Source organism: Azolla caroliniana, unplaced genomic scaffold, assembly GCF_043228905.1.
Source record: "Azolla caroliniana isolate FFs.n. ecotype wild unplaced genomic scaffold, voAzoCaro1.0.p SCAF_9, whole genome shotgun sequence".
Classification (NCBI taxonomy): Eukaryota; Viridiplantae; Streptophyta; class Polypodiopsida; order Salviniales; family Salviniaceae; genus Azolla; species Azolla caroliniana.
The window spans coordinates 17,696,048-17,718,981 of NW_028230444.1; the positions used below are offsets into that span (position 1 = coordinate 17,696,048).

Genomic DNA, 22,934 nt, shown 5'->3' on the forward strand with positions numbered 1-22,934 from the left:
TGGGAAAGTGCCTTGCACGTCGATCCCACATGCCTTGATGATGATATTTCTTCGACCGGAATTTCCATCGGTCCTTTCATTGATCGACTCCCTCGATCAGAGTGCTTGACTCGAACATCTTTGTCGGTCAATGACTCTTCTACGACACGAACATTCTCGTTCTGTCGACTTACGAACTTTGGTAACATCATTTGGGTCGTCAAAAAACATTGTATGTATGTGTGTTCTTCTTTATATCTTGTGAGTCACGTGTGGATCACATCCATTTCTTTTAGGTTGATGAGTTTTTGAAATTCCGTTGGTGCCTTTCAGTTTTGAAAATTCTAGTATGTACCCTCATGTTTTTAAAATTTTGCACATGCCCTTAGGTTTTTTTCGAAATTCCTTGGATGCTTTTTATCCTTCTCTTTTTCTCCCACTCTTTTTTCTGTTTTCTCTTCTTTCTCTTCCTGTATGCGGATCTCGTCTTGTCTCTGTCAAAGACAGTTCTTGTTTCTCTCTTCTTCTTCTACGACCACCACTATTTCTTCGTTGTGTGTCCATTGCTTGTTCTACGTCTGTCCATTGTTCAGCACATCCAATCATCGCCACTTCATCCGACAGCCTTCTTACAATCGCACCGCCGGTTCGGCCGCTCTAGCCGTTGTCTAGCCGCTCCCTATCGCCATCTCGGTCACCGTCTTTGTCCAACATGTCTCTATTTCCGTCTCTGGCTCCATTGTCGTTGTCGTCTCCATCTATTGTCGTTGGCTGACTTCTCTATCGTCGTCAACGGCCTTGTTGGCCGAGGTTCATTGCTTGGCTGCTCTATTTGGTCTTCATACGGATGACGTTAGACTGCCGTTGTGGCCGTTGTTGTGTGGCCATTCAGGCTCTCTGGCTCCTGTCCGGCCGCTCCCGACCATTCTGTGCGCTCCGACTGTTGTCCGGTCAGTTTGGCCGCTCCGATTGTTATCCGGATAGTTTGGCCGCTCTTCGTTTTCCGATCCGGTAGTCCTATTTGGCCCATTTTGACGTGTCTATAGCCGTTGCTCATCCGTCTTTGTTCGGGCCATTCTGGACACTCCGGCCGTTTCTCCATCTCTGTCCCGTGTCGCCATTCTGGTTGTTATCGACCGTTCTTCCGCTCCTATCTGGCCACACCGGCTTCTCTTTTGCCGTTGTGCGGCCACATTGGCCACTTTTGTGCATTCTGGCCGCTTATCCGGATGTCTGTCCGTTGTCTTTTGGCTATGCGTCTAGTCCGTCTTCTCGGTCATCTGTCCGGTTCTTTCCTACCCGTTTTCGGTTGTGTCGCTTGAGTTTGTATGCTTCCTTTTCGCCTGGCCATTCGTCTCTGTCTGTGCTTGTGAAGTCTAGCTTGTCCGGTTGCCTCGTTTTGTTTTGATATTGTGTAGTTAGTCGTCCATGTCTTTTGGGCGTTGTCAATTTTTCTGGACTTCAATGTCTCGTCAACGACAGCGTCTCCTTCTCTGTCTACATTGGCCCGTCTATGTTAACCAACTTTGGGTCTGGTTCCGATTCCGGTTCCGACTCTCTCTGTGTTGCTTCGTTTGGAACCATCTCTCGTGCATTCTCAGCACATTTTGCCGGCCTCCGCTCCACACACTGCGTCTTCCACTGCAGTCTCCAGGTGGGCTTCTCTTTCCGGTCATGATGGCGTTGGTTCCCTCTGCGTCGTTGTTTGTCCAGACGTGCATCTTGCACCACGCATTCAAAACACACACATTGTCGCTAACCGCTTTCGGAACCACGCACATTGACACATTGACTCACACAAAACATTGTTTCCATTTCTGCATTCCTCCATAGATAACATCTTCACCGTCATTTTCACGTTTCGCTATCTCTTGCACTTAGTCGCTATGGTTTGCACATCCGCATATCATTCTTCAACTTCGTCTCCAAAGGGGGGTCGCCTTAGTGATCGCCAAAAGGTGTTGTATGTTTTTAGGTTTAGGGTTAAGGATGATGATCATCATGATAAAGATAGACATGGTGGTTATGATGATGATGGAGAGTATGGGATTGATGGCGAGAGAGATCATGTGCATTGAGAAGCATTGCGGGGTGGGGGGTGGTGCCTAGAATGGCTCCACCCCCCTCCCAAGGGGATTCAACATTGAGGGGGAGAGAGAGAGAAAGAGAGAGAGAGATTGAGAGAGAAAATGATCATTCATGTTTCATTCATTCCCCATAAGGGGTTAAATAGTACAAGAGGGGGTAGATACATAGGGGTGTAAGCCCCATTGAGCATTCATACTGGACACTCACTCACACCTCCTCGTATCCAGCCACATGCACACACGTGTGCATGTGTTCACATACGTATAGACTCACAACTACATTTATACCCCCTACACATACACAACATCATGATAACATTCGACCCTCACTCATCACACTTGACTCTCCGTACATCTCGTACGGGGTAACAATATCAAGTCTTTTAGAGTGAGTTAATGGTGCCAAGTTTTTCACCAAAATCGATCTACGAGGAGCGTATAACCTCGTGTGGATCCGACCGGGAGATGAATGGAAGACCGCCTTTCGCATGCGGTATGGGCATTTCGAGTATACTGTTATGCCGTTCAGCCTAACCAATGCACCCGCAGTCTTCCAACACATGGCAAATGATATATTAAGAGACCTCTTGGATATCTGTTTGATCATCTATCTGGATGATCTACTGATTTATTCGAAGACCCAAGAAGAGCACGATTCTCATGTACTATTAGTACTAAAGTGACTCCGCGAGAATGGTCTTTATGCCAAGCTAGAAAAATGTAGCTTTGACTGCAACCAAGTGGAATTTCTAGGCTACGTCATCTCCTCAAAGGGCATCGACATGGATCCAGCTAAAGTCCAAACTGTACTAGAGTGGCAAATTCCACGGTCGGTACGAGATGTACAATGTTTTCTAGGTTTTGTTAACTTCTACTATAAGTTTATACAGGATTACTCGAAGATTATTTTACCTCTCACAAAACTTACGAAGAAGGGACAAACATTTCTTTGGTCCAATGAAGCAGATATGGCTTTTCGGCATCTTAAGAAAGCCTTTACATCAACACCGATTCTAGCTCATGTGGATACAAGCAAACCATTCATCATGGAGGCCGACGCATCAGATTTCGTCCTCAGGAGTATCCTTTCTCAACAAGGAGATAAAGAAGAGTTACATCCTGTGGCTTTCCATTCGCGCAAATTCGATGTCGCGGAAATGAACTATGAAATACATGACAAGGAGTTATTAGCCATCGTGGATTCATTTGTGCAATGGCGGCATTTCTTAGAGGGCTCTCCACATCAGGTCATTGTCTTTAGTGATCATAAAAATCTTGCTTATTTCCAGAACGCCCGCATACTAAATCGACGGCAAGCTCGGTGGGCACAATTCCTCATGCATTTCGACTTCAAAATCACATATCGATCGGGGAAGCAGCAAGGAAAAGCAGATGCACTATCACGGCGTTCATATCTTGCACCTCGTCCTGGAGATCCAGCATTTGATAATCAAAAGCAAGTAATCTTGGGACCAACACGATTGCACACGACACGGATTTTTCACACCCCGATGGATTCACAGATTACCGATCACATACGTGCAAACTTGAAGACGGATAGTTTTGCTCAAGACATCCTGGCGCACATTGATACTTCTCGGGCATCCTGTTCTCAGTCTCAACAACTAGGTATTGACTACCAACAATTCGAATATCATGATGGTTTGTTATTCTTTAAAAAGCGTGTATATGTCCCCGATTGCTCCTGTCGCCTTCAAATCGTCAAGAATTGTCACAACACCCATACGGCGGGACATTTCGGTAGTACTAAGACGTTGGAGCTAGTGCAACGATCTTTTTGGTGGCCCCACATGCGCCGTTTTTTCGACGACTACGTTCGGACCTATGATGCTTGTTGCCGAGCAAAGATGCCACGACACCATCCATATGGCTTGTTGGAACCCTTACCGATTCCAAGTAAGCCGTGGCAGTCTATTTGTCTTGATTTTATCACAGATCTGCTGATCTCGAAGGGGTTCGATGCTATCTTAACCGTCGTTGACCGATATACGAAGATGGCATATTTTGTGTCGTGTACTAAGGCCATCACTAGCGAGGAAACCGCCGCCCTTGTCATGCGTGAGGTATTTCGGCATCATGGCCTCCCAAACAGTATCATCAGTGACCGAGGACCGCAATTTGTCTCCAAATTTTGGCAGCATCTCTTCAAGATGCTCAAGGTCTCTTGCAACCTCTCCTCCGGCTACCATCCTCAAACCGATGGGCAGGCGGAACGAACAAACCAAACGCTAGAGCAATATCTCCGGTGTTTCCTGAGTTATCAACAGGACGATTGGGCCGAGATTCTCCACTTTGTGGAGTTTGCGTATAATAATGCTATTCACTCCTCGGCTCGGCTCTCCCCATTTTTCGCTTATACCGGTTTCCATCCTCGCTGGTCGGTGATCGACACCCCAGAGCTACCTACCAACCCTCGTGCAAGGATCATTTGGAGAGGCTATGCAAGATCCAGATGGATCTCTCTACTCACCTTTGTCATGCTCAACACACACACACACAGAAGATTTATGTGGATCGTCATCGGATTCCCTCCTCTTTTGCCATCGGAGATCGAGTATGGCTCTTACGTCGTCAAATCAAGACTACTCGACCGTGCTACAAGTTGGATTATCGACAACTCAGCCCTTTCCGTATTACGGGTAAGGTTAATGATATCACATTTCGCCTTGATCTCCCTCCGCAGGTTCAAATACATCCGGTTTTCCATTGTTCTCTTCTTGAACCTTATAAAGCAAACACCATTCCCAATCGTGTTACACCACCACCGCCCCCGCTGGAGTTGGACGTCGGCCCGGAGTATGAAGTTGCTGCCATCCTCGATTCCAAACTTGTTCACAACAACCTTTATTATTTGGCCAATTGGCTCAGTTATAGTCCGAGCGAACGTACTTGGGAACCCTTCGAGCATGTTGCCAATGCTCAGGATCTTCTTGCTGATTTCCACCGAAAGTATCCGAACAAACCAGGTCCACAATCAACACTGACTCATTCCACTCGTCGTCTTTAAGGGGGAGATAGTGTGATGATATGGCAAGACTCAAACCCATGACCTTATGCTACATGGGTCGAGCTCTTACCATTAGACTATGAATTGTAATTTGAAGGATATTATTTTCATTTATGTTTTATCATAGAAAATTGATGTATATTCCAGATCTCTCTGGAACGTTCTAGAAGCTTCAGGATTATTCCTAAAACACTATAAAAGGAGGCACAAGGCATTGTTTTGAACCAAATTGGTTCAACACCAGTCTTAAGCCTCTTAGCCATTTTGTACTTATCTTTCGCATAATATATTGGCTGTTATCATCATCTCTCTCTCTCTCATCCTCGCTATCTCTCTTTTCTCTTCTCTCTTTCTCTCTCTCGGGAGTCTTACGCAGTCCCGTCCTCTTAGTACTAATAGTACTACTCTTCTTTAGTATTAATTCCATCTTTGCTTTGGTACTATTCCTGACAATAGAATCATATTCTATGACACATAACTTATGAGCTTTCACATTCCCCATGCTCCATGAGCCTTGTAGTTAATGAAGAGAGAGGGTGACTACATAAAGCACCCTCCTCCCACCTTGTAGAGTGTTGAGTCTTTCTCCTTTGTTAATATACTTTTACCTTGCGTATTCCGTGTGTTTCACTCTCTCTCTCTCTCTCTCTCTTACACACACACATAACTCACATCTCTTCCGCTTCACAAGAATCCATCTTTTGATTCTTTACACCGTATCAAAGCGATTTGGTAGCTCGATCTAGCCCATTCGCCTCATCGTAATCGTGTGTGGTGCTCTACGCTGACAACCAAGAACCGGCTCATAGCTATCGTAGCTTTGTTACATAGTTTGCATTCGAAGAGAGAAGAAGAAGAAGAAGAATCAACATAATGAATACTCAAATGGGGAGCGCTCTCCCTACTAAGAAGTTGGATCGAAACAACTTTGCATCTTGGGAGTACAAGATGCACCAATACCTTGTCGGACAAGGCTATTGGAGCTACATCAAAGGAGCGCACGAAGACCGACCCGCCGAAGCGGCTCCTGAATACACGACATGGGAGCAAGCCGCAAGCCGCGTGATGTATTGTTTGGCGACATGTGTTCACGACCACATGCTCGGTTACATTCGAGAAGCCAAGACGCCGAAGGAAGCATGGGAAAATCTACGAAAGATTTTTGCCGCCAACACGACCGCGAGGAAGCTTCAACTCCACCAAGAATTGAACAACATTCAACAATGGGACATGTCCATCACAACATACACCTTGAAGATCAAGGAGCTTTGCGACTCGCTCAACTCAATAAGCGTAAGTATAGATGATGATGATGAGATGGTGCAAATATGCCTCGGCGGCCTCGCACCACGGTTCGGCGCGATGCGAACCGCCGTTCTAGCATGGGAGAAATCTCCCTCCTTCTTCGAGCTCCAATCAATTCTATTGGTCGAAGAAAACCACATGCGTACAAGGAGCAATGAGTCGGAAGGCCACATGCTCTACACGCACTCTAATGGAGGAATAGGACGCGGACGAGCGAGAGGCCGATTCGGCCAAGGACAAGGCGGACGAGGTCCGACCTACGACAACAACTCCCAATTTCAGCCGCAAAACGGAGACCAACGAGGAACCTTCGCAAGAAGGGGGAGCTTCGACTCCGGCCCGAGCCGTCAAAACGCAACTGAATGCGGATATTGCGGAAAGCTCGGCCACCACGAAGAAGAGTGCCGAAAGAAGATGTGTGAATCGGCTTCCACAAGCCGAGAACTCACGAATTACGCACACAACTCCGACTACGAATATTGTTGCGGAATGTATGCACACAACTCCGACTGTGGCGAAATGTACGGGCACAACTCCAACTACGAAGATCATGGCGGAATGTATGGGCACAACTCCGACCGTGGCGGAATGTTCATGATGAAACATAGAGCAAACTCTATGTCGGCCGCTACCTCAACTAGTGCCTCCGGTCCGGAAGACGTATGGTTCGTCGATTCCGGTGCCTCGAACCATATGACATCGCATCAAGAATGGTTCCGAGAACTTCGAGAGCCGGACCGACTCGGCTATGTCGAAACCGGAGACGACACTACGCACCCGATTCGGCACATTGGCAATGTTCCGTTCGGAAAAGAAGGTAAGCAAAATTACATTAAAAATGTCTTGCATGTACCGACCATTACAAAGAATTTGGTCTCCATCGGCCAAATTGTAGAGCAAGGGATGCAATTTCGATTTAATCAAGGCGGTTGATTCATCGAAAAAGAGGGCCGACTCATCGCATGCGGACGAAGAGAGGGCTGGATGTTCATACTTGATTCACGCGAGTTGAAATCCACCATGTTCGTGAAAAACACGAAAGCCGACTCCAACATAGAGCTATGGCACAAGTGAATCAGCCACATCAATCTCAACAAACTCAAACCAATGAAATCGAAAGGATTCGTCATCGCACTCCCGACATTCAAAGAGAAGGAGATTGAAGGTGTATGCGAAGCGTGCCAATTCGGCAAGCAACACCGACACCCATTCCTGAAAGAGCGGAACGTGAGCAAAGGTCTACTCGACGTAGTCCATTCCGACATATAGGGACCGGCGCAGACGGCTACATTCGGCGAATGCCGATATTACGTGCTCTTCATCGACGACTTCTCTAGGCACACTTGGATCTACCCGACGCGGCAAAAGAGCGAAGTGTTCGGACACTTCCAAAATTTCAAGAATAAAGTCGAGAAAGCCACCGGCCGACATGTACGATGCCTTCGATCGGATGGCGGCAAGGAGTACTTCTCGGACGATTTCACGGCGTACCTCTGAAAGGAAGGAGTTCGGCGAGAATTCACTTCCCGACACACTCCGCAACAAAACGGAATAGCCGAGCGCAAAAATCGGCACATCATCGAAGTAGCGCGAGCAATGATGAACAAGAAGCATATGCCCAAGTCATATTGTGCCGAAGCTGCAAATACGGCCGTCTACCTAATGAACCAATGCACAACATCCGGCATGCACAAGGTCACTCCGCACAAAAAATACTTTGGAAAGAAGCCGGACTTATCGCACACCCGGATATTCGGCGCTGTTGTAGTGTATTCCACACACTACGTGAAAACCATAAAATAATATAACCGATTTAATTACATATAAATAAATAAAATAAGAATATCAAAATATTTATCATGTGCATAGGGCAAGATTCAAACCCTATACCTCCATGTAGCCAAACCTCAACTTTACCATTATGCTACCTTATCTTTAGTGTTCTACAAATAGATTTAATAACTATAAGTGCTTTATTTGCGCCTACCTTTATTAAAAGGTAAATCATGCATTTTTAGAGTGCGTGAATATTTTATAGAAAAACGCAAGCAACTAAAAAGTGACTCATGCACATCTAGTGTGCATGAGCACTATATTTAGCAAATAAAAGCAAGGATTAGAAAAGCATCACATGCACATTTAGTGTGCATGAACATATTAGAAAAAAAAGCATGTAGCTATGCTAAGACTCCCTCATCACTACATAAGGATGGGGAGCACAATGTAATAGGTGTGTGAAATATTTGGAAATTGGATATATTTCCGAAAACACCAACCAATTAATATAATCGTGGGATTCACGAATTTTGCCATCTAAATTACTCTTATAATCTAAATATTGTTTTAAATACACTAAACTCGTGGGATTCACGAGATTGCTATCTTACTTCTCTTTATACCTATTCTTTACTAGCCTTATTTGTATTTTTCTTCCTCCTAGTCCAAAACCTCGACGGTTCCCACCCGACTCACGCAACGATCCGGAGCCGAAAGGCACGACACAGTTGGTGAACCCGACGTGAAGGCGGGTGGCAAGGAGATGGAGAATCAACAAGAGGCGATGAACATGATGATGATGATGGTTGAGCGGATGCAATGAGAACAACGTGCGATGTCGGAGATGAAGTCGGCCGTAGAGCGGCTTGTGCAACGAAACGGGCAATTCAACGGAAATGATGTGTCACGCTATCTACATGACTACAAGACGGAGATGATGCGATGTGGAATACCGGAAAGATTGCAAGTGATATCTTTCAGTCGGGTAGCCACGGATGAGTTACAAGAAAGAATCTACAAGATACGGCAACAAAACCCAACATGGGGGTCCTTTGAAGGAGCTTTACGAGAGGCATATGATTACGATAGACCAAAGGGACGAGATCGGCGAGAGTTTGATGAATGGGTGGCATCGGAGAAGACCCACCGAAGTGCAACACAAGCATTCCTAGAGTTCGAGCATCGTTTTGCTCGAATCTCGAAGCGGGAACAAAGATTGTTGGGGGAGGATAAAGTCCTAATGTTCGTAAAATCGATCGATCGAAAAGAAAGGATGGACATCGGGATTGAACTCGAAGACGATGACTGTACGAATGGTCTTACCGAAGATTGGGCCGAAGTCCAAAGGGTATGCCGGAGACATGATGAGAGGAAGATGAGAATCTTGTCAACGACATGGCCAATGAAGGATGGTCGATTGAAGACAAACGATGGAGCCGATATGAAGGCCGAAATACAACATGATGGTGTGACGGAAGAGGGTGTAAAACAAGCTACCCTCTTGTCTTGCGAAAGAACAACGACGAAGGGTAAGGCCGATAACCCAAGTGTAGAAGAAGATTTCAGAATACAAGTGTCCGAAACATCGGGTGAAAAAGGGGTAAGCATAATTGATGTTTGCATAATTGATGCAGTGAAAGAGAGCAAGGAGGACTTGATTGAGGAGGTCACCACGAAAGATGACATCGAATCGAAGGTGGCTATGGACGAATCAACGACGGATGGCCATATCGAGACTTCCCCACCACTGATTCCAGAGACTCCGGCGGTTGAGTTCGAAAGGCAACGTGAGACCGAAGAGACGGAAGGTGGCGGAGAGAAAACAAAGGTCGAAGCCGATGCGTATGACGGAGAGAGAGCCAAGAATATGGCTATGGGTGAAACAACGGAGGATGATAATACCGAGGATTCCTACCCACTAATTCTAGAGACTTCAGCGGTTGTGTTCAAGAACCAACGTGAGACCGGAGAGACGGGAGGTGGCAGCAAGAAAGGTAAAGTCGGAAGCCGGTTCGGATGGAAGGTGATCCAGACGGGATTCCGATCCGAAAGAAAGCCGAACCGGGTAAAAGAGGATTCGATCGAAAGTCGACCCGAAAGAAAGCCGAACCGAAAGGAAGAGAATTCGACCGAAAAACGACACAAACGAAAGCCGAACCGGGCGAATGAGGATTTGGCCGAAAGACGAACCGAAAGAAAGCCGACTCGGATGGTTCGCAGTATCCGATCCGATTCGGAGCAAAGGTTCTCAACGAAAGGCAACGAGGATATGCACAAGTCAAAAGAGAACTGTGGGGAGTCGTGTCGGTGATAAAATCGGATCGGGATTATTTGATCGGAGCCGAAGTGGTGATCGAGACGGATTGTCTTCCGATACTCGGGATGATGCGGTGTTGTACGATACCGGATGTAGTTATGCTAAGGTGGGTTGCATATGTCAAGTCGCTTAATCCGGAGGTTCGACACATCTCGGGGAAGGACAACGCGGTAGCGGATATGTTATCAAGGGCTCGGTTCGGAGACGACATAACCGAATTGGATAATGAAGAAGTTTCCGAAGACTACTTTGCGTAAGAGCACATATAACGAGTGAATGTAATCCGAGAATTCCGGGAAGAAGAATACGAGGGAGAAAGTTTGATGATCGGAAAGATGTTACAAGAGGCCGAGGACTCAACAAACGATAAAGGAAGAAGAGCCGAGATCCGAAGGAAGAAGAGGCAAGTCCAAAAGTTCTTCTTGGAAAACGGATTAATATGGAGGGCGCCGAAAAGACCGGATGGTATACCACTTCGAGTAGTCGGGACAAAAGAGCAACGAAACCGGATAATGTTCGAGTTTCACGAATCCGATTAGGCTGGACACCGAGGAACATGGGCAACATTTGTGAAGATCAAGCAAAAATATTGGTGGAAGAAAATGTACAAAGATGTCACGGAGTTCACGGAAAGCTGCGAGAAATGTCAAGTCTACTCCGGGGTTCGACATCGAGATGAGCTACATCCGACATTCTCACCGACAATCAACTTCAAGTGGATGGTCGACATAGTGGCCATGCTGACCGGGATCGGACAAAAGAAATACTTGGTATTAGCTCGGGAAGATCTCACGAATCAAGTAGAAGGTCGAGCGCTTCAGAGGAAAACGTGTTCCGCGGTATGCCAATTTCTTTTGGAGGAAGTATTTTGCAGGTACGGGTGCGTAGGACAAGTGATTGCGGACCGGGGAGAACTCGACTCGGACAAAGCTAGGGGATTCTTCGCCAAACACAGAGTTCGGTTAATGCTGACAACGGCATACAATCCGAAGGCCAACGGGAAAATCGAACGAGGACATAGTCCGATCGTGAAAGCACTTGCGAAGGCATGCGATGGAAAGGTGAAGGACTGGCCGCAGATGCTTCCATATGCACTATGGGCGGATCGGACGATGCATAGCTTCGTAACCGGTTACATGCCGGCAGAACTCATGACCAGACAAGCACCGGTAATGCCGACGGAAACTGCGATTGCAACATGGACAGTGCTACCGTGGAAGGAAGAGATGAGCCGGGAAGAACTACTAGCGGTCCGGATATGACAACTAGAGGGAAGACCGGCAGACATAGCGGAAGCAATACGCAGACAACAAGAAGCACGGTTCCGGAACAAAAGCCGGTTCGACACAAAGCACCGACTACGACCGAGGAGGATTGAAGAAGGAGATTGGGTGATCGTCTATGACAGTAGTTTGGACCATCAACATACAACGATGCGGAAATTCGTGAAAAGGTGGTTCGGGCCATACGAGGTTCGGAAAGTCTTCGACAACGGAACGTACCGACTATCCGAGTTGGATGGAACAATACTATGAGTGCCTATAGCCGGGAAGCGGGTGAAGATTTTCAAGAAGCGGACCGACGACAAACCCTATGTGTTCCAAGCCAAGACCGACAACGAGGAGCAATCAGACGAAGACCACGGTGATGCGGAAAGCGAAGAAAGTGAAATACAACTCATAGTTGACATTAGGGGAGAATCAGAGGAAGCTTTGGGTGAAGACGGATATGAGGAATCGAGAACTTCGGCACATACCGGAGGATGTGCGGGTTCGGAGGGGGCGAGTGTCATAGTGTATTCCACACACTACGTGAAAACCATAAAATAATATAACCGATTTAATTACATATAAATAAATAAAATAAGAATATCAAAATATTTATCACGTGCATAGGGCAGGATTCAAACCCTATACCTCCACATAACCAAACCTCAACTTTACCATTATGCTACCTTATCTTTAGTGTTTTATAAATAGATTTAATAACTATAAGTGCTTTATTTGCACCTACCTTTATTAAAAGGTAAATTATGCATTTTTAGAGTGCGTGAATATTTTATAGAAAAACGCAAGCAACTAAAAAGTGACTCATGCACATCTAGCGTGCATGAGCACTATATTTAGCAAATAAAAGCAAGGATTAGAAAAGCATCACATGCACATTTAGTGTGCATGAACATATTAGAAAAAAAAGCATGTAGCTATGCTAAGACTCCCTCATCACTACATAAGGATGGGGAGCACAATGTAATAGGTGTGTGAAATATTTGGAAATTGGATATATTTCCGAAAACACCAACCGATTAATATAATCGTGGGATTCACGAATTTTGCCATCTAAATTACTCTTATAATCTAAATATTGTTTTAAATACACTAAACTCGTGGGATTCACGAGATTGCTATCTTACTTCTCTTTATACCTATTCTTTACTTGCCTTATTTGTATTTTTCTTCCTCCTAGTCCAAAACCTCGGCGGTTCCCACCCGACTCACGCAACGATCCGGAGCCGAAAGGCACGACAGCGCGATAGCGTACGTGCACATCCCCGACGAGAAGCGTTAAAAGCTTGATCCGAAGTCGGAGAAATGTATCCTCGTAGGATACTCACTGGAGCAAAAGGGGTACAAGTGCTACAACCCCTCAACTCGAAAATCTCGAGTAAGTCGAGATGTCGTTTTTGACGAGTCCGCATCCTGGTACGCACCAGAGACAACTCCGACTCCGGCTCTGCTCGACCAGGAATCCGCCGAACAAGAGATAGAGGCTAAGGATCGCCTTACGCACATGTTCAAAGAGAGTCCGATCACGACCTGACTGAGTGGACCACAAGAGCCTTTGAGCGATCAAAGCACATCACGGCCTAGCCCGAAGATGACAAGGGCAAGGCGAAAATGGCAGAATACGCAGATGATAGTTTTGACGACGCTGAGTCGACTCACTCACTTGACAGTGAGTTCGGTGGCTTCGATGTACCAATCGGAGCTAAGACATCCCTCATCTCAGCAAATGAAAAGCTCCGTCGCTCCACCCGTGAAAACAACCCCGTAAGCCGATTTGGTTACAACGATTATATGGCGTACCATTACACCTTTATGATGAAAGTAGCGACAGTACGGGAGCCAGAAACCTTTTCGGAAGCCGCGAAGGACCCGCGATGGATCGAAGCAATGAACGAGGAGATGCAAGCACTACGGAAGAACGAGACGTGGGATCTCGATACCACCTCACCACACAAAAAGGCAATCGGATGCAGATGGATCTACAAGGTGAAGTATAACGCCGATGGCTCCGTAAACCGCTACAAAGCTCGACTCCTAGCGAAAGGATACGCTCAGACGCATGGCGTCGACTACGAAGAGACCTTTGCCCCGGTGGCAAAGATGACAACGGTGCAGACCGTAATTGCGCTTGCCGCGTCAAAAGGGTGGCACCTCCATCAAATGGACGTCAAGAACACCTTTCTGCAAGGTGAATTAGAAGAGGAGGTGTACATGATCCAACCACCCGGCTTCAACTCGAGCACCCATCCGAAAGTTATATGCCGACTAAGGAAGCCTCTCTACGGCCTCAAGCAAGCACCACGTGCTTTGCATTTGAAGATAACACAATATCTTCATCAAATCGGCTTCCGTATGTCAAAATCGGACAACTCCCTCTACATACGAAGCAATTCCGCAAGTCCGATCATCATCATTTTATATGTGGATGACCTAGTCATTGGTGATGAGCATCTCGTCAAAATGAATAAGGTCAAATCCCTCCTTTCCGACAAGTTCGAGATGACGGACATGAAGCAGCTCCACTACTTCCTCGGCATAGAGGTAATTCGGACTCCGGCCAGAATCATGATCTCTCAACAGCACTACATCCTCAACTTGTAATACAAGTTCGGCATGGCTGACTGCAAATCCGCGGCAACCCCGCTCGATCGTAATCTCAAACTAGATGCGGACTCCGGCACCAAAGCGTGTGAGCCGACTTAGTATTGGCAACTTATCGGGAGTCTCATCTACCTCACGATCACTCGACCCGATCTCAGTTATCCGGTCGGTCTCCTTAGTCAATTCATGCAAACACCGCGTGATACTCACTTGCATTGTGCTAAGCGAGTTCTACGATACGTGAGAGGCACAATGGATTGTGGCATCCTCTACAAGTCCGCGATGCCAATACGAATCGAGGGGTACACAGACGCCGATTGGGCCGGCTACAAAGACGATAGAAGGTCAACCTCTGGATTTGTTTTCTCCCTCGGCAATGGAGCAATATCCTGGAGTAGCAAGAAGCAGCCTATCGTCGCGCTTTCGAGTACATAGGCGGAATACAGGGGCGTAACCGTAGCTGCGTGTGAAGCCGTATGGCTCAAGAGGATCTTGAAGGATCTAGGCGTACCCATCAAGGATCCGACTTCCCTTTACTGCGACAACATGACCAGTATCTATCTGGCTCGAAACCTAGTGTTCCACGCGCAGACAAAGCACATCGAAGTGCACTATCACTTCATCCGAGAGCGTGTTCTAGTTGTCGATGTCGACAAACGGCTGACATCTTCACTAAAGCCTTAGGAGCCGACAAGCTATGGCAATTCATGACCGATCTAGGGTTGACAACCCTAACCTGCCAAGCTTGAGGGGGAGTACTGAAGACACTATGCAATAACGCGTGGATTACGCAACAACGCAACGAACCCGCGAAGAAAGACACATAACGAAGCACAGACTTCGAAACTACGCACAACGCAAGTTGGAGCATGGATTCCGCAACTCCGCATAAAGCGAGTCGACGCGAGTCGACGCGAACTCCGGAACGCGAGTCGAAGCGGATCTCTGATACCGTCTAAAACCGATCCAACTTGAGCTTGAGGGGGCGTGTTGAGAATCAAGCTCAACTTGGTCTAGTGTGTGAACTCACCTTGAGAGTGAATAAACACTCCAACAGTCAAGAGCCGCCATTAAGTCACCTCTTTTGTATTCTAGCATTTAGTATGAGTCATAGAATCATATTCTATGACACATAACTTATGAGCTTTCACATTCCCCATGCTCCATGAGCCTTGTAGTTAATGAAGAGAGAGGTTGACTACATAAAGCACCTTCCTCCCACCTTGTAGAGTGTTGACTCTTTCTCCTTTGTTAATATACTTTTACCTTGCGCATTCTCTGTGTTTCACTCTCTCTCTCTCTCTCTCTCTCTCTCTCTCTCTCTCTCTCACACACATAACTCACATCTCTTCCGCTTCACAAGAATCCATCTTTTGATTCTTTACACCGACTCAAGAAGCCACTCTACGGCCTCAAGTAAACATCCTGTGCTTGGCATTCGAAGATAACGCAATATCTTCATCAAATCGGCTTCCGTATTTCAAAATCGGACAACTCGCTCTACATACGAAGCGATTCCGCAAGTCCGATCGTCATCATCTTATATGTGGATGACCTAGTCATTGGAGGTGAGCATCTCGTCAAAATCAATAACGTCAAATCGCTCCTTTCCGACAAGTTCGAGATGACGGACATGAAGCAACTCTACTACTTCCTCGGCATCGAGGTAATTCGGACTCCGGCCGGAATCATGATTTCTCAATGGCACTACATCCTCAACTTGTTATACAAGTTCGGTATGGCTAAGTGCAAATCCGTGGCAAACCTGTTCGATCGTAATCTCAAACTAGATGCGGACTCCAGCACCAAAGTGTGTGAGCCAACTCAGTATCGGCAACTCATCGGGAGTCTCATCTACCTCACGATCACTCGACCCGATCTCAGTTATCTAGTCGGTCTCCTTAGTCAATTCATGCAAACACCGCGTGATACTCACTTGGATTGCGCTAAGCGAGTTCTACGATACGTGAGCGGCACAATGGATTGCGGCATCCTCTACAAGACCGTGATGCCCATACGACTCGAGGGGTACATAGACGCCGATTGGGCCGGCTACAAAGCCGATAGAAGATCAACCTCCGGATTTGGTTTCTCCCTCAGCAGCGGAGCAATATCCTGGAGTAGCAAGAAGCAGCCTACCGTCGGTCTTTCGAGTACGGAGGCGGAATACCGGAGCGCAATTGTAGCTGTATGTAAAGTCGTATGGCTCAAAAGGATACTGAAGGATCTGAGCATACCCATCAAGGATCCGAGTTCCCTTTACTGCGACAACATGAGCAGTATCTATCTGGTTCGGAACCCAGTGTTCCACGCGCGGACAAAGCACATCGAAGTGCACTATCACTTCATCCGAGACCACATTCTAGCTGGCGATGTCGACCTACAACACATTAGCACGAATCTTCAAACGGCCGATATCTTCACTAAAGCCTTAGGAGCCAACAAGCTATGGCAATTCATGACCGATCTCGGATTAACGATCCCTGACCTGCCAAGCTTTAGGGGGAGTACTAAAGACATTAAGCAATACTGCGTGGATTACGCAAAACCGTGCACACTACGCAAGAACGCGTGGATTACGCAACCACGCAGCAAAGCTGCGATGAGCCGATCTACCGCGCAAAGCCGTTAAAAAAGACGGAAGCTGAGGAACAGACTTCGCAACTACGCACAACGCAAGTTGCAGCACGGATTCCGCAACTTCGCATAAATGCGAGTCGACGCGAACTCCGGAACGCGAGTCGAAGCAGATTTTGGATACCGTCTAAAACCGACCCGACTTGAGCTTGAGGGGGCGTGTTGAGAATCAAGCTCAACTTGGTCTAGTGTCTGAACTCACCTTGAGAGTGAATAGACAATCCAACGGTCAAGAGTCACCATTATGTCACCTCTTTAAATTCTAGCATTTAGTATTAGTCATAGAATCATATTCTATGACACATAACATATGAGCTTTCACATTCCCCATGCTCCATGAGTCTTGTAGTTAATGAAGAGAAGGGTGACTATATAAAGCACCCTCCTCCCACCTTGTATTGTGTTGAGTCTTTCTCCTTTGTTAATATACTCTTACCTTGCGTATAAACTATGTCTTACTCCTTGTCTCTCTCACTCTCTATCTCTATCTCTCATCCACACACATAACTCATATCTCTTCCGCTTCACAATAATCCATCTCTTGATTCTTTACACCGGGACACAAACACGGGTCTGTACCCTCACAGGGTGTTATTCCACCATTAGACCACCAATGCACACATGTTCTCAATTACATATTTTACCCATAGACCCATTCATCAATCAAATATATTTGAACTATGCACAACCTATTTACATCGTCAGTTGGATCAAAGGTTGAGGGATGCCATTAATTTGCGGTTTGCATCAATTCATTTGCCGAGGACAAAACCCGAGTGTATAGAATAGGAGGGATCTATTACTCCACTAAAGCACCAATGAATATGGTGTTGGTTAAAATAGTTTCTCACCTACGGAAAATATTATTCTAATTTTTTGATGGCCAAACCATTTATCCTTGACCTTCTCTATCTTATGCCACCAAGCAATAACAACCACTTATGTAATCCACTATATGTGGTCTCTCAATTGGTAAAAATGCCTGAAATTTTATATGAGGGAATGACATGTCGGCACAAAGTGATATGTACATGTTTTGATTCATGCATTGGCCGAGAATCCAACCCGAGTCTGTGCCGTGGCAGGGTACTATTTTGCCACTAGACCACCAATGCACAGATAATGTTCTCAAGCGCATAGTTTACCAATAGACCCATTTATGAATTGAATCTTTTTGAACTATGCACATCTTATTTACATCGTGCATTCGGTAGCAGCTTGTGCGATGCAATTTTTTTTCGTGAGATATAGTTCACGTGTTTGGATCGGTTCATTGGCCGGCGACGAAACCCAGGTTTGTAGAATGGGAGGGATCTATTCTTCCACTAAAGAACCATAGCATGTGGTATTAGTTAACTTGTTTCTCACGTAGAGAGAATATTATTCTAAATTTCTCACAGCCAAACCATTTTTCGTTGACTTTCTCTATCTTATTCTAACAAGAAATAACAAGCACTTATGTAATCCACTATATGCAGTCTCTCAATTGGCAAAGTTGTCTCAAATACTATATGAGGGAATGACATGTTGCCCAAAAGTGATATGCACATGTTTGGATTCATACATTGGCCAAGAAACAAACACGGGTCAGTACCATCGCAGGGTGCTATTCTACCACTAGACCACAAATGCACACATGTTCTCAATTACATATTTTACCCATAGACCCATTCATTAATCTAATATTTTTGAATAATGAACAATCTATTTACATTGTCTGTTGGATCGAAGGTTGTGGGATGGAATTTATTTGAGTGAAATATATAGTGCACATGTTTGGATCACTTCATTTGCTGATGACAAAACCCGAGTCTATAGAATGGGAGGGATCTATTACTCCACTAAAGCATCAATGAATGTGGTATTGGTTAAATTGTTTCTCACCTATGGAGAGTCTTACGCCAAACGATTTATCCTTGACCTTCTCTATCTTATTCCACCAAGCAATAACAACCACTTATGTAATCCACTATATGTGGTCTCTCAATTGGTAAAAATGCCTGAAATCCTATATGAAGGAATGACCTATCGGCACAAAGTGATATGTACATGTTTCGATTCATGCATTGGCCGGGAATCGAAGGTTGTGGAATGCAATTTATTTGCGTGAAAAATATAGTGGACATGTTTGGATCAGTTCATTTGCCGACAACCAAGTCGAGTCTATAGAATGGGAGGGATCTATTACTCCACTATAGTACCAATGAATGTGGACTTGGTTAAATAGTTTCTAACCTACGGAGAATATTATTCTAACTTTTTGATGGCCAAACCATTTATCATTGACCTTCTCTATCTTATTCCACCAAGCAATAACAACCACTTATGTAATCCACTATATGTGGTCTCTCAATTGGTAAAAATGTCTGAAATTTTATATGAAGGAATGACATGTCGGCACAAAGTGATATGTACATGTTTTGATTCATGCATTGGCCGGGAATCGAACCCGGGTCTGTACCGTGGCAGGGTATTATTCTGCCACTAGACCACCAATGCACACATAATGTTCTCAAGTGCATAGTTTACCAATAGACCCATTTCGGAATTTAATCTTTTTGAACTATGCACATCTTATTTACATCATGCATTCGGTAGCAGCTTGTGCGATGCAAATTTTTTTCGTGAGATATAGTTCACGTGTTTGGATCGGTTCATTGGCGGGCGACGAAACCCAGGTTTGTAGAATGGGAGGAATCTATTCTTCCACTAATGAGCCATTGCATGTGGTATTAGTTAACTCATTTCTCACGTACAGAGAACATTATTCTAAATTTCTGACGGCTAAAACATTTTTGGTTGACTCTCTCTATCTTATTCTAACAAGTAATAACAAGCATTTATCTAATCCAGTATATGTAGTCTTTCAATTGGCAAAGTTGTCTTAAATACTCTATGAGGAAATGACATGTTACGACAATGTGATATGCAAATGTTTGGTTTAATACATTGGCCAACAAACAAAAACGGGTATGTACCATGGCAGGCGACTATTCTCAATTGAATATTTTACCTATAGCCCCAATCATCAATCTAATATTTTTGAACTATGGATAACCTATTTACATCGTGTGTCGGGTCGAAGGTTGTTGAATGCAATTTCTATTCGTGCAATATTGTTCACATGGTTGGATCGGTTCATTAGTTGGGGACGAATGGGAGGGATCTATTCTTCCACTAAAGCACCAATGTGTGCGGTGTTGGTTTACACATTTCTCACCTACGGAGAATTTTATTATAACTTTTTGACGGCCAAACCGTTTATCCTTGATCTTCTCTATCTTATTCCACCAAGAAATACCAACCACTTATGTAATACACGATATGTGGTCTCTCAATTGGTAAAGTTGTCTCAAATAGTATATGAGGGAATGACATGTTGCCACAAAGTGATATGCACATGTTTTGATTAATGCATTGGGCGGGAATCAAGCCCAGGTTTGTACACTAGCACGGTACTATTCTACCACTAGAACACAAACGCACACATCATTTTGTCAATGGCATTGTTTACCCATACACCCATTCAGGAATCTAAACTTTCTCAACTATGCACATCCTACGTTCGGCCGCAACTTTCTTTCGTGAGATATAGTTCACGTGTTTGGATTGGTTCATTGGCTGGCTATGGAGCCCACGTCCGTAGAATGGGAGGGATCTATTCTTCCACTAAACCACCAATGCATGTGGTATTGGTTAAGTCGTTTCTCACGTACAATGAATATTATTCTATCTTTTTGACGGCCAAACCATATATCCTTCACTTTCTCTATCTGATTTCACCAAGAAATAACAACCACTTATGGAATCCATTATATGTGGCCTCTCAATTAGTAAAGTTGTATGAAATACGATATGAGAGAATGACTTGTTGCCACAAAGTAATATGCACATGTTTTAATTAATGCCTTGGCCGGGAATCATACCCGGGTCTATATCAAGGTAGAGTACTATTCTACCACTACACCACCAATGCCCACATCATGTTCTCAATTGCATGGTTTACACATATACCCATTCATCAATATAATCTTTTTGAACTATGCACATCCTATTTACATCATGTGTTCGGTCACAGCTTGTGGGATGCAATTTATATTTGTGAGTTATAGTTCACGTGTTTGGATCGGATCAATGGTCGGGCACGAAACCCAAGTCTGTAGAATGGAACGGATATATTATTCCACTAATGCACCAATGCTTGTTGTATTAGTTAAGTCGTTTCTCACCTACAAAAAATATTATTCTAACTTTCTGACTGCCATACCAGTTTTCATTGACTTTCACTATTTATTTCTACCAAGAAATAACAAGCACTTATGTAATCCACTATATGTAGTCTCTCAATTGGTATAGTGCTTTTAAATACTATATGAGGAAATGACATGTTGCCACAATGTGATATGCACATGTTTGGATTAATACATTGGCCGGGAAACAAACACGGGCTATACTATGGCAGGGTACTATTCTATCACTAGACCACCAATCCACGCATGTTCTCAATTGCATATTTTACCCATAGACCCATTCATCAATCTAATATTTTTAAACTATGGATAATCTATTTACATCCTGTCTTGGGTCGCAGGTTGTGGGATGCAATTTCATTTCATGAGATATAGTTCACATGTTTGCATTGGTTCATTAGCCGAGATCGGAACCCACGTCTATAGAATGAAATCGATTTATTCTTCCACTAAAACACCAATGCATGTGGTGTTGGTTAACACGTTTCTCATCTATGGAGAATAGTATTCTAACTTTTTGACGGTCAAAATATTTACCCTTGACCTTCTCGATCTGATTCCACCACGAAATAACAACCACTTATTTAATCCACTATATGTGGCCTCTCAATTGGTTATGTTGTCTCAAATACTATATGAGGGAATGACATGTTGCCACAAAGTGATATGTACATGTTTTAATTAATGCATTGGCCAGAAATCATACCCGGGTTTGTACCGTGGCAAGGTACTATTCTACCAGTAGACTACCAATGCACACATCATGTTCTCAATTGCATGGTTTACCCATAGACCCATTCATCAATCTAATCTTTTTGAACTATCCACAACCTATTTACATCGTCAGTTGGATCGAAGGTTGTGGGATGCAATTTATTTGCGTGAGTGATAGTGCACATGTTTGGATCGGTTCATTTGTCGAGGACAGAACCCAGGTCTATAGAATGGGAGGGATCTATTCCTCCACTAAAGCACCAATGAATGTGGTGTTGGTTACAATGTTTCTCACCTACGGAGAATATTATTCTAACTTTTTGATGGCCAAACCATTTATCCTTGACCTTCTCTATCCTATTCCACCAAGCAATAACAACCACTTATGTAAGTCACTATATGTGGTCTCTCAATTGGTAAAAATGTCTCAAATCCTATATGAGGGAATGACATGTCGGCACAAAGTGATATGTAAATGTTTTGATTCATGCATTGGCCGGGAATCGAACCCGGGTCTGTATCATGGCAGGGTACTATTCTACCACTAGACCACCAATGCACACATCATGTTCTCAATTGCATAGTTTACCCATAGACCCATTCATGAATTTAATATTTTTGAACTATGCACATCTTATTTACATCGTGCGTTCGGTCGCAGCTTGTGCGATGCAATTTTCTTTCGTGAAATATAGTTCACGTGTTTGGATCGGTTCATTGGCCGGTGACGAAACCCAAGTCTATAGAATGGGAGGGATCTATTCTTCCACTAAAGAACCATTGCATGTGGTATTAGTTAATTTGTTTCTCACATACAGAGAATATTATTCTAAATTTCTGACGACCAAACCATTTTTTTGTTTTTTCATAAAAAATATCCTCCATTGGTATTAACATAAAGTGGCCAAAGGCAATATATAGAAAAGTTCATTATTACAAAGAAAAATGCAACAT

The 22,934-nt window shown here is 44.6% G+C and overlaps 2 non-coding genes across 2 annotated transcripts; both read right to left on the reverse strand.

Annotated features, from left to right (window-relative positions):
- Positions 1-19,444: 19,444 nt before the first annotated feature.
- On the reverse strand, positions 19,445-19,515 carry TRNAG-GCC (transfer RNA glycine (anticodon GCC)). Its single transcript has one exon. It is a non-coding gene; the product is annotated as a tRNA-Gly (tRNA).
- Positions 19,516-22,468: 2,953 nt separating this feature from the next.
- TRNAG-GCC (transfer RNA glycine (anticodon GCC)) lies at positions 22,469-22,539 on the reverse strand. Its single transcript has one exon. It is a non-coding gene; the product is annotated as a tRNA-Gly (tRNA).
- Between the last annotated feature and the right edge of the window lie 395 nt (positions 22,540-22,934).